At 37.4% G+C, this 12770-nt stretch overlaps 1 long non-coding RNA gene across 1 annotated transcript in view; it reads right to left on the bottom strand.

The window, feature by feature from the left end:
• LOC140598384 (uncharacterized) overlaps window positions 1-12770 on the bottom strand; it is a 386651-nt gene that overhangs the window by 343165 nt on the left and 30716 nt on the right. Inside the window, exon 2 of the long non-coding RNA XR_012000783.1 lies at window positions 5265-5435. This is a non-coding gene — a long non-coding RNA (uncharacterized lncRNA). The remainder of the gene's footprint in view (window positions 1-5264; window positions 5436-12770) is intronic.

The raw sequence follows: 12770 nt of genomic DNA, 5'->3' as shown, positions 1-12770 counted from the left end.
AAAGTAAATAAGAGACATTATAAAATTGCTTTGTAAGTATAAGTACAGAACATAATACTGCTATATTATTAAGTACAAGCATTGAACACTGCACAGTATTAATAACCTTTGAGGGAAAGGGTGAAATCTGGGCTTAGGCTCATGTCAGAGCAATCTACACCTATCCATAATTATTGAGGAACATAGCATTTATATATCAGATGAGAACATGATTCTTTTAAATCTAGCGTCCTAGCTGCCTCCAAGAATAGCCTATGCCCAGTGATTCAGTAGAACTCAACACACACCCACACACACCCACCTCCCCCACCATACACACATTATGTTTCTAGTGACTTGCTTAGAATAGAATTCTTCCCAGCCTCAGTAGGAAATCAGACTCAGGATTAGAAATAATGAAATTTGATTAACCCCATAAATTTGTTTGAATATTTACAAATACAAATGTGTCTAAACTCTGCCTGTGTTTATCCCATTATGAAATTCTAAGATACATAGGTTATTTAGTATTACTAGTGTTCAACCAAAATGACACTTTTTAATATCACAGGTAATAAGACACTTTTCCTATAGAGAGTAAAATTGCTTTTGAGAAACTTAAGTATTTCTTGACCGTTGTTTTGTTTTGTGAAAAAACACACATATTAATGTTCAAGAGTAAAATAGAATATTTTAAATTTACGCACTTTATAAATATGCATTTAACATCCTCATTTTCCAACTGGGGAATATATTTGTCAGGTCAGAGTAGGATACATTACAGTGGCAAACAATCCCCAAAGTAATGGTGGTCTAAAACAATGATGGGTTACTTTCCAAACAAACAACATCCATTGCAGACCAGCACTGCAGACTTTAGGTTTGTTATCCACACAGACTTGAGCTAATGGAGGCACTCTTAAGAGGTGCTGACACACAAACAAAAAGGAAAGAGAGCATAGTTGACTACTCCCTTTAAGCTTTATCCAGAAGTAATTTCTGTTTTCATGTCTTTGGATAAAGGAATCAAGAAAATCCCAACCTACCATGTGTCTAAAAAGAGAAACAGAAAAACTTGGTAAACAAAACTGATAACTACTGCAATCTGCCCTTCTGATTCTCAAACATTTTATTCATTCTTATTCTTCTATACAAAACATATTCATATCTACCCACGAGAACTCAAAAATTTTATATGATTACAGCATCAAACTTAAAGCCCAGGATCTTGAAATAATGTACAGTGGTCTATCATTTATCATTACTCCATACAGCAAAGATAACGGACACACAGATCTCTTGTCTACTCAAGTCTAAAATCTTAGGCAAATGTTTTCAGGGTCCTTATCCTAGAGGTAGGAAATACTTCTCAATGAGGCTCAGATTGCTTCCTTGTTCATTGTGGTTCTTTGGTTTGTCTTCTAAAAGTTTATTCCTCTCCATTATACTCTTTGGCCACATATAAAATGGGCATCAGGGAATATGCCCTCCTTTGAGCTGAGCAGCTTTTCAACCTATTTCTTGACCTCAGACAATTATAACTCCGAAAGTCATTTTAAATCTTGAGGGGTTTTATAGGCTTATCCTTTCCTTGGAATACAAGATTCTTAAAAACTTAGTAGGCCTCTTACCAATTTTGTTACAGTAATTATCATATACCAGAAATTATAGCTCTTTTCTAAACAGAATTCTCCAATTTGCTATATTCCTTTGCTTTATTGCCACCCCCACCTCTGTCTTAATTGCTGGTACTTTGGGAATATCAGGTTTCTCCAGGTGATCCACAACTTCAATATCTTTTCTCTTAGTCCTTTTGGTTCATTTGAAAGTATTTGCTGGCTGAAACTTGATCCATCCAGAGGTTTTAACAATAGGTGTCCCTTGCTACAATTATAAGAATTTCTCATTTTTATGCTTTGCTGTTTGAATTGAAAGCAATTATGCAAGCCCTGTGTTTTTTGGACTCTCTATTCCTTTTTATTCCAGCTTGCAAATATACAAAATCTTTCAATAGAATAAATTAGTCTTTCTTGTAATGCCTTGTCAAACACACCCAATGTAGCCAATCATGCTAGCCAGTCCCACATATTTTAGGTTATTGTTAGAGCAGCATCCCAAATTCTAGGTACCAATTCTTACGTCAGTCAGGGTAGGCTAGCTTATGCTAAAGGGAAAAACAACGCCAAATCTTAATGAATTAAAAAGGGGTTGGGGGTATGGGAGCTTTTGCTTCTTCATGCTGCATAACCATTGCAGATTGTCAAGGATAACTGATCATTGCTGTCATTCATTATCCCAACCACTATTTGAAAAGCTGCTGGTCACCACTCTAGGCTTCAAGAAAAAACATACTAAATCACCAACTGGCTCTTAAAGCATCTACCAAAAGTGATATATATCACCTAAGCCAAAGCAGCCATACCTAATTTTAAGAGGGTTGGAAATACAATGAATGCTACCATATGCCAGAAAGAAAACTAGATATACTCGATAAACAACACTGAATATCACAGAGAAGTACTTTAAAAAAAAGATTTAGCGACTTAATAAGTGATAAAATAACTCAACAAATCAAAGGAAGAAATTTCCTTCTCATTGCCAATTTACACTTAGAGAGTTCCTAGATTATAGATACTATACAACACCAATAACATGTGAAGAAAGTCTTCTAACAGCTTCCACTCAAAAGAGAATCATCAAAGCACTAATATATTTTAGCAAAAATAATCTTTTTATTCCTACATCTTTTATTTACCAGAGAACAGAACTTAATCTGGAAAAGTTTCTTGGATAAAGTGATTTGGAGCTTAGATTTTTTTTTTTATTGCTTCTGAATGTTTTATCTAAGCAAGCTAGATAATCTCCTGAGATAATGTGGGCCACATGCACCACATACACACAAAGACACACACACACACACACACACACACACACACCTGGGATGAGAGTAGCACAAAAGAGAAATTAGTGTTTTACTTATGTATAACCTTGGGCGAGTCACTTGTTACTACTTGCTAAACCATCTTAGTCATAAATGTTTGACACCCACATACACTTCAGGGATGTTGGAAGGGTTAGCGAGGCAATGTTGAGAAGTGCCTTGAACCATTAAACACCAAGGTACTAGAGCTGATTTAAGAGATCATCTTTTTTAATAAGACTCAATAAACTCATTGCTTGTTCCTCTACTAAAAAATATTAACAGGAGCTACAAAATGCCACCATTTAGCAGAATTAGCAGACTTTTCTTTAACATACCTCAACTGCATAATAAGTACAATTATGTCCCATTATCCTGCCTTTCCTCAAGCTGTTCAGTACCTAAAAGCTCTTCAAGCTTTACTATTCAAAAGCTGAATATGGGCCATCAATTTCTCCTTCTGTGCTGCTTCCAGTTACCACAGCCTGAAGAGATCTTCAAAGAAATAGTTATTCACCTGGCACTCACTCCCATCAATAACTCATTACTGCCACAGTCCACAAAGCCAATTGGAGTATGTTTATAAGACTCAAAGGTGGAGCAAAGAAGGAGGGTGTGCCACAAAACTTCATAAGCAGTGCCAATGCCCATCTGGCTTGACCTTAACTTTTCATGCCTCAGTTCAAGTGCTCACTATGCTCTCCTTGGCCTCCTTTTAATGCCTCATTCCGTTATACTAGTCTTGGTGCCTAGAGTAACTGTCTAATTAAGAACTTATTCATCAATTATACACCAATGTATTCACAAATGTGATTTTTTTTTGCATTTAAAAGTAATTTTTTCTCAAGCTGTTAAGATTAAATTAGGAAAAATTGTATAGTTTGTGTGATTACTCAAGCCCCAAGCCTACCAATACCAAGAATAACGTAGATCCTTATCATATGACATGGTATGTGGTTAACCAAATATTTATCCTCATATTAATGCCTAGTATCTGAAAATGGATTATAAACTTATAACAAATGAGAATTTTCACACCAAAATAAGCAATATATTTTTTTCATTGAAAATATACTTTAAGGTCATGATGAATCTTAAGGTTATTTTTAAAAAACTATTATTACACCACAGGTAGAAATGGTAGATTAGTTTTGTTAGTGGCCCAAATTAATGATTTTCTTGTATGAATACCCCTTGCCATGCCATTTCATAAGCTCCTCCTACCCTGGCTCTGGCTGCAGTCATATGACTTGCTTTGGCCTGTTGGACAGGAACAAGCCTGACACTAGCTGAGGTTTGAAAAAGTACTTGCATGTTTGTGTTTCCTCTCTTGCTCTTCTGCCCTCACCTTCCCAGGCTAGCCCACTCGTGGATGAGACATGTGGCATAGAGCCAAATCAACCCAATTTTCCCAGCCAAACCCTCAGATGTGTCAAGAATGTAGATGTCTTGATGAGCTATAACTGGCCATAGGTAGTCTCACCAATCCCAGTTCAGATCAGGAGAGCCATGAGTCAGCCTACAGACCCATGAGTAAAAATAAATATTTACTGTAGTATGCCACTAAGGTTTTGAGGTTGTTTGTTACATAGCATTTTCTTTGCCATAGATAACTGATACACAAAAGTAATTAAATAGGTATTTGAAAAAATAATAAAAATAAAAATAAATAGGTATTTGAAGTTAATAGAATGCCAAACATAAAGTTCATGATGCCCAAAAGTAGCCTTGAAATTGTTAATACAAAATTCTCTTGTAGAGTTACATGGTAACATATTATGAAATTTCTGAGAAAAAAAATATTAATTTAGAATGTTCTTTAAATGTCATTTTACCATATTGAGCAAGCAAACATCGCTTCTGAAAGTCATTTCACTCCTCTCTTTTTTTTTTCTATGAAACAAATAGATATGCATGCAAAGCTAAAAGGACAGTTTGAGGGAATGAGAAGAACCTTAATGTGAAGTTGTTCAAAGCTGAGCAGTTAAGGCAGCTATGCCTGCAAACCAATTATACTTCTCCTGGGCACTCACACTAGATGTAGCTAGAAATGAGAAAGGCCATGAAGGGGCCCCAGAAAACTTCTCTGACAGCCTCTCTCAGACTGAAGGGTGTAAAGACTACCTCATCTTAGAAACAGTGGGTTATGCTCTTGCCTACACTGGGGATCCTTAAACAACAAAATTCTACTCAGTGCTCAGAATCTTTGCCCTTCAGAAATTTTGAAATGGGATATTCTAATAGCAAATCACCAAACCATTAGTGGTTATCCATGGAGTGCAGGACAGTACACAAGTCTAGCATCCTGCCAACCACATCAAAGACTTCAGTTTGACAGTAATATTTCTTGGACTTTGCACTGTACCTGCCTGCAAATTTGAGTTGCTGTCCTGGAAAAGTAGGTGTCTCAGATGTCCTCTCAGTCAGGAGCTACAATGTGTTAGAAGGAATGAAAGAGGGGCTCAGTCAGTTAAGAGTTCCACTCTTGATCTCAGCTCAGGTCTTGATCTCAGGGTCATTAGTTCAAGCCCCACATCTAAAAATAAAAATAAAAATAAAAATAAAAAAATAAATGATGTGATTGCTCTGTCATGTTCATCCACTTGATACCAAAACCTTCACTCAAGATCTTTAAAATCCCCCCTCCTCATTGCTCCAATTACCTTACAGTTAAGTCTCTTCTCTGAACAATTCGCAGGTACTGGCTTACTTATCCCTGTGAAGAAGTCAGTGTTACTATCTTTAAGTTATAGTGTGAAGAAAGAAAACCAGAACTATAAAGCATTTTACCCCTGAAACAAAATAAAAGCAACATTCAGACAGGAATTTCTTCTGAGTCCCACTCCCATGCTTTTGATTTGGACACTGGATGTTCACTGCTGAAAACCAGTGCAAAACAATACTGACATGCCATTTTCAAGTGGAAAGAAATTGTTGTTTCTGGACCAGAGATGCATGCCTAATAAATGCTTAATTGTAATGAGTCCCCACTTAATAATTTCTGCAATCTTTAATGTTTAAGAAAATGTATATTTACTATCCTGCTCCTCCCTCTTTTCCCCGCCTCTCTTCCTGTCTCTTGCTCTTTCTCCAATTGTATTGGTGTTAGAGGAGATTATTGAGAGGACACAACCCAAGAACAGGGTCTGGACAATCAGCAGCTCCCCTGTCCTTAGGATATGCATTCTGTGTGCCCCATCCTGTTCCCATACTAGGAGCCTTGTCAAGGACACAGCCTTGAGAGAGTAATGTGTTATTGAGACCATCTGGACAGTACATATGACTAAGTCCTGTTAAGGTCTCTATATAAACCTTTATGATTCTATTAAGGGGTATGAAAATTATGCATCTTGAGGCCACCCAAGACAAGTCTCCTGTGAAAATTCCCTTGTTTATCAAAATTGCCACCTACCCATCTGGAGTGGCCTGCCTCTTCCTTCCATCTCTCCTTGCCTTCTGTGGATGGGGGCCAGTTCCAGATCCTATCAGGGGAATTCCCAAAGTTTTGAACCAACTATCAGGACTTCCAACTGGGAGTTAGAACTTTACACAAGAAAACTCAGTGAGAAAAATTTACTCTAATTAATTTATTCCCATCACTGTACCTCAAGCTTTAGAAAGGAAGACTCCATAGATCATGGAGAAACTATGCAAAAAATTTATTCTAAAAATGAACTGCCTAAACTTCACTGACTGAATATCACAGATAGATTTTAGAGAAAGATGTGAATAGCAAAATATGAAAATTATAAATATACAAATTCCCCATGCCTTTCTGGAAACATTAATACCTCTAATAATAGTAATTAAAGATAAGGAAGAATGATATTTAAAGAACTTTGCATGCATGCCCATAATGAATTCATCATACATTGTAAGGTACCACAATTACATGATCTTACCCAAAAAAGTTTTCCTAACGCTCATCTTAAAATTAAACTGTTTGATTATGATACACCTTAATATGCATTTTCTTTTAAGGAAAGATTTGGCAGATAGCCTGCAACTTCAACTTTTATCAATATAACACAAGGAAAATGTCCTGTGATATGCTGATGGTGATTCTATTTTATTTTCCAAGAAACATCATACTTCTGCAGCAGAAAATACAGGTGTTAATGTATTTCAAACTGTCTTTTGGCTGATTTAACATTTAGGTAAATTTTAATTCTCAGACACACCCAGTTTCATCAAGGATTTGCATTCAAAACCTGCCAGATTTTGCAACATTCCCAAACCTATCACAATTTCACAAGTCATTTGTCCTACTGATAAATTCTCCCTGGTTAGAATAATCCACAGTGGAATAATTTGGTAACTAGCTGCTTGGACTAATTATTTGAAATACATTTTTGGCTTAATAGCAATAGGAACACTGGATCTTCTTAAAGGTTTCTATGACTAACATCTATTTAGAAATCCTGCATTTGTATCCCCACCCTCACCCATGGCACAACTGAAACACAGCCCAACCACTCCCGAAACTAGGCTTTCCAAAGACACAATATACATTTTGATTTTGTTTTGCAGAGCATGTTCTCAATTTTCACTTTCAATAGGAATATTTTTAGAGATCATTGAAAGCAAAATGTCTTGAAAATGTCTTCAAAACTTATCTGAGTTTCTTTCCAAATGTCATGATTTTTGGAAAAGACCACACCAAGTGGTAAAGAGATGGACAAGACTGCAAACACTTCTAAAATCTCTTTGGAGACATTCCATGTACCACATTATATATGAACTGAGAAATGAAACATCTGTGACTAATACAAAATTGAGTCTGTCTTAAATTATAATTAACAGCAATGAGAAAATGTTGCCTGTTCACTTCTTCAGAAAATCAAGTCATCTTTTTACCATTAAAAAGCTTGAGCCAATGATTATTATTTGTGTAACTGCTCTGCCCAGTGCTTTTCCAAATTGCAACTCAAGACTCACAACAGAATAAGAACAATGAGGACTCTCACCACACTTTAATAGAGCCTTCAAAAATTAGTTTTCAGAGGACTTTAAGCTTTCCATAATACTTAATCTGTAAGACCTCTTTTAGGCCTTATACCAAATATTTATACCATCTTTTTCTTTGCACCAAACACTAAGTTGATAGAACGTAAACTTCTAGCTTTAGAAAATATATAGTACTAATTTTTCTCCTGACAAAATTTCCAAGAGAATGTAGCAAAGGAGAAGAGAATAAATTAAATTTCTTTGGGGATACATACTGAGGCCTCCAGATTATGCTCATGAAAGAGGAAATGAGCCCCTAGAACATCAATGCTTCATCCCAGACGGGTGCCTGAGTCTCAAGGCCTCCTCAGCCTCTTCCCATCCCCATTGCTCTGATACTGACTCTTTACTTTAAAAATATGTATAATCTACATCTCTCCTTCCAATGCCCTTCACAGCTTGGGATCCATTTCTCATCCTTTCTAACTATCTAGTCGCAATGCACTCTTCAAAACTAGTTAATGTCATCTTCTATTATGAAATTTCCCTGACAATTGACAATTTTGCTTTACAGTGAATACTCTATCTTCTGAATTTCTATTATAGCCCTTGGTCTTGCCTTCTTAAGTGTGTGGGTGCCATATCTCCATAACTCAATGAAAAGTTACTGAAAGGCAGGGTGTTGCCCTTTTCTTTCTTTATCAATAGGGATAGTAATTCCTTGCACCTGTGAAAACACTTTGGAAAACTATAAAACTACTTTTCAAGTTTCAATTCCCTTACATTTTCCTTTATATCTGAGTCTCACAATAATTCTGTGAGGTAATACAGGACAGTCTTTTAAATATTGACATTGTATAGACATGGGAGTGAGACTTAGATTATATTTAATGACAAACTAGTAGTACTCTAGCTGAGACTGTGGTCTAATGTACTTTTTGCTACCAACAGTTCCAAATTTTCACATGAGAATACCATTTAGACATCTAAAATTTCATGAACCCCAAAATGATTGTAGTTGCACTTAATTTATTGTCTACCCAACCTCTAGTGCTTATCTTCCAACTTTTTGGGCCCCTCTGACACCCAGTCAAGCCTGCATTGTCTGCCATGCCTCTGCCAACCTCCATCCCCCTACTGCCCCAATCAGACTCAGTCTCTCAACTAGCATCCTCCTGACTGGCCCTCTCCCACTGCCACCTGGGACCCCCTATAACATAAATCTTAGTTTCACTCAAAGGAACAACCCCTTCTCAACACCCTCCTACATCTCAGCATTCAAAACTATTGAGTTGGAAGACAGGATTCCTGCATATATTCTCAAGGAGCTGATTCCCTAATATTGAGCATCAGAATACATGCAGCACTATATTATGAACTATTGTCCTCAAAGACTTTACCGTTTTCTAAGAACATAGATATGCATAAGACAACTTTAATTCAAACACTATTGAGATATATATGAGAAATACGGCAGCCTGGGTGGCTCAGCAGTTTAGCACCGCCTTCAGCCCAGGGCCTGATCCTGGAGACCGGAATCGAGTTCCACATCCAGCTCCCTGCATGGAGCCTGCTTCTTCCTCTGCCTGTGTGTCTGCCCCGCTCCCCTCTCTCTGTGTCTCTCATGAATGAATGAATGAATGAATGAATGAATAAATAAATAAATAAATAAAATCTTAAAAAAAAGAAATAGATGCTTTGACACATTCTGTTTAATCTCTGACAGTCACATTTTCTTCTATTATTTCCTTCTTTTCTCTATCTCTGCTGTTGCCTCCACTCTTTTTGAAGTCTCATTTGACCTGAGCTCTGAAACACATGAAGAATGTTCCTAGACCTGAAATGGGGCCAGAACACCTAGATTTTGCAAGGCAAGAGGCAGGGAAGCATGGATGGAAAGTTACTCTAGTTTAGGGATGAGGGTCCACAGTCAGTGAGATCTGGGTTCTAATTTTGGCTCTGGCACTATCTGTGTAACTTAGAAAATTTGCTTAACCTCTCAGACCTCAAGTTTCTTTTTCTATAATGTCCATAATACAAACACCTACCTTACTGTTTTTAGGATTAAGTAAGACTGAGGACCTAAAGGACTTAGCACAATACTGAGCACATTTTTAATACCCAAAATATGCTGAATGGTGAGTAGAGAGTTTAAATAAATACTGTTAACTGAGGAGCCAAGCACTGTGCTCAGCACCTTCCATATACTGTCTCCCTTTATTCTTCCCACAGGGAGGAATCCAAGTCTTAGAGAGGTTAAGTATCATGTTGAATATCACACTTATACGCTCTTCAGCCTCCTAAACCTGCACTCTTGATACTGCTTCCCTATTACTTTCCAAAGATGTCACTCATGGAGACCTTGAAGGCCAGACCAAACAGTCTCTACTTCATTCTCTAGGCATCGGAACCCACTGAATATTTCTTGGTGAGAAGCCATGTCTATCTAAGCTTCGGAAGGGTGTCTGGCATCCACATGAATGACTGGGAGAGAAGGACCAGTCAGGAAGCTATTGCACTGGACTCCGCAGAAAGTGATGAAGCTCTGACTAAAGCAGTAGGACGGAAGTGTGGAATGAAAAACAGGATGTGACTGAGGAAGGGCCTGAACACCATACAGTGGGGGGATAGAAAGATGGTACAATGCAGCATAAGAAAAATACAGAAAAAAAGTGGAGAACAACTTTTCCAGAACAGCATCTCCCCTTCTCTTCTCCATTCAGAAGCTCTTGGAAATCCTGCAGACATTAGCATGTATACTTTTGAGGTAAGTGGAATGGGGAAAAGGTAGCTCTCTAGTAAATGGACTTCTTTGAGGGTTTTTTTGAAGTTGGTATTAGCACCAGAAATAAAGGAATCCTTGAAAGTTGGTACTAGAGCTAATTAGTGCCACCCACCATTCTGGGAAGCTAAAAAAAACGAGAATATTAAGGATATAGCTGACCAGCTATCGTTACACTTCAAGCATGAAATAATGTGTGTGATAGTCCTTTGAACTAGAAAGTATTACTGTAACATGACATCCAGTGATGTTTCTGAGGCACATCAGAGACAAAATATAGCCTGGTACCAGTCTCCGTGGTCCGGACTAATTGACAGGCTGATTATTACCCAAATCAGGTTTACCTGATTTCAACTCTTTTCCCATTAGTGCTCCCCTAAGATATTTATTCTTTCCAATATATCAGATTTAAAATATCAACTCTGGTGCCAAGTATTAAGATATTCACATTAAAACCACTGGCTTAAAGTTTAATTGTATTGATCTGATTTTTAGAGGCAGCCCTCACAAAAAATATTAGCTATGCTATGCTGCAATGCAACATTGATTCAAATTGGTATTGAACATAAAACCCACCCTGCAATAATGCAATCCGTAAACCTGCAGACGCAAAGACAAGAATCATCCAGGCCGATTCTCACCTCCCCCCCTGCTGATTCTCTCTCTCTCTCTCTATCTCTCTCTTTCTCACTATCTCTGTATTCTCTGTAGTCATCTACTAAGGGGCCCTCAAGCAGTGGGGGCTGGGGTAGGAAAGGGGGGTATCACAGGCTGAAAAGCTGAGGAATCAACTGGACAGGAAAGCATCATCGACTTCTGACAGATTGTCAGAGGCAGGCAGCAATTATAGAAAGTATGCAAGCCAAGGAAACGAATAAAAACAAATATACTCATTTATCTTCAGGTTTGGTTGGTGGCATTAGTTTAACTGAATAACTACAAGCAAATCACTTATGTGTATCTCAAATTTTAATAACCAAAAAAATGAGATAATGATCTGCCCTGCACACATCTGCCAAGTGGATAGAATTAAGTTTTGGAGCTACAGAGAGCAGCTCAAACCCAGGATCTCCCTCTTGCCAACTGTAAAAGTCTGGACAAATTACTCTGTTAGCCCATATTTCCTCCTGAAATTGGGAGAAAGAATTCTCACCTCATCAGCACCACAGCAAGAATTAAATGAGATAATGTGGTGAATGCACTTTGTATAGAAGATATTCGATAAATGTTCTTTTCCTTCCTTCCTATTTTAAAGGGCTGTTATGGGAATCCAATTATGGTAGAAATGAATATACTTGAAAAAAATTTTAAAGATCTATGCAAGTGTAAAGCATTATTATTATGATCCTTCAATTCAATTTTCTCCTCTTATCCAGAGACTGGTGTTCTTTTCTTTAAAAAAAAAAAAAAAAAAAATGGTTTGTGGATAAAAGATGAGCTAAGAGGAATAGAGTTTAAAAACTAATGCAGACAGTGGAAAGCTAATGTTTCTTCATTCATTTCCAGCTTTGTGGTACTTGGTAAGTCAGCAAATAAAACCAATCAGTTCCAATTAACTTTCCTGGAAGTGAGGAGCCAAAAATAAAAGAGCAAGTTATATATGCATTTTTTAAAACCTTCTCAGTGCTGAAAAAGCCACTGAAGTCTAGTATAGTAAAAATAATAATAGTAATATGCAAAATCACTAACAAAATGCTAATTGCTACCTGAAACAACACTCTTAAGACCCTCCAGTGACTGGGAAAGAGCAAGGTCTCCGGTTCTTGTGGGTATTGCTCACAGTTTACTCATATAGTTGCAATTTGCAGGGACACTCTAAGGAATGCAGCTTCGTGGTTACCAGAAAGAAGTGGGTTTCTAAGGGCTGCACCCAAAGTTCATCAATAATGAAACCTCCCAAAATAGCAATAAAAAGCAGGGACTTCAATTTACAACTTCAATCTAAAAATGTGAGGCTATCAGCCAATGAGCATGGCTGACGTATCAGCAGCTACCAGAAATAGCCTCAGTAATGCCACTGGTAGAATGACTGGTGGGATGACTATTACAAAGACAACACATGCCAGGGCAACCCCCACATTTAGACATGACCCTGGGAGCACAGTGACACACACTGGAAGTCAGGAGGCTGAATTTAACTTC

This window comes from Vulpes vulpes, chromosome 3 (genome assembly GCF_048418805.1).
Source record: "Vulpes vulpes isolate BD-2025 chromosome 3, VulVul3, whole genome shotgun sequence".
Lineage (NCBI taxonomy): Eukaryota > Metazoa > Chordata > Mammalia > Carnivora > Canidae > Vulpes > Vulpes vulpes.
This window is presented reverse-complemented; position numbering and strand designations above follow the sequence as displayed.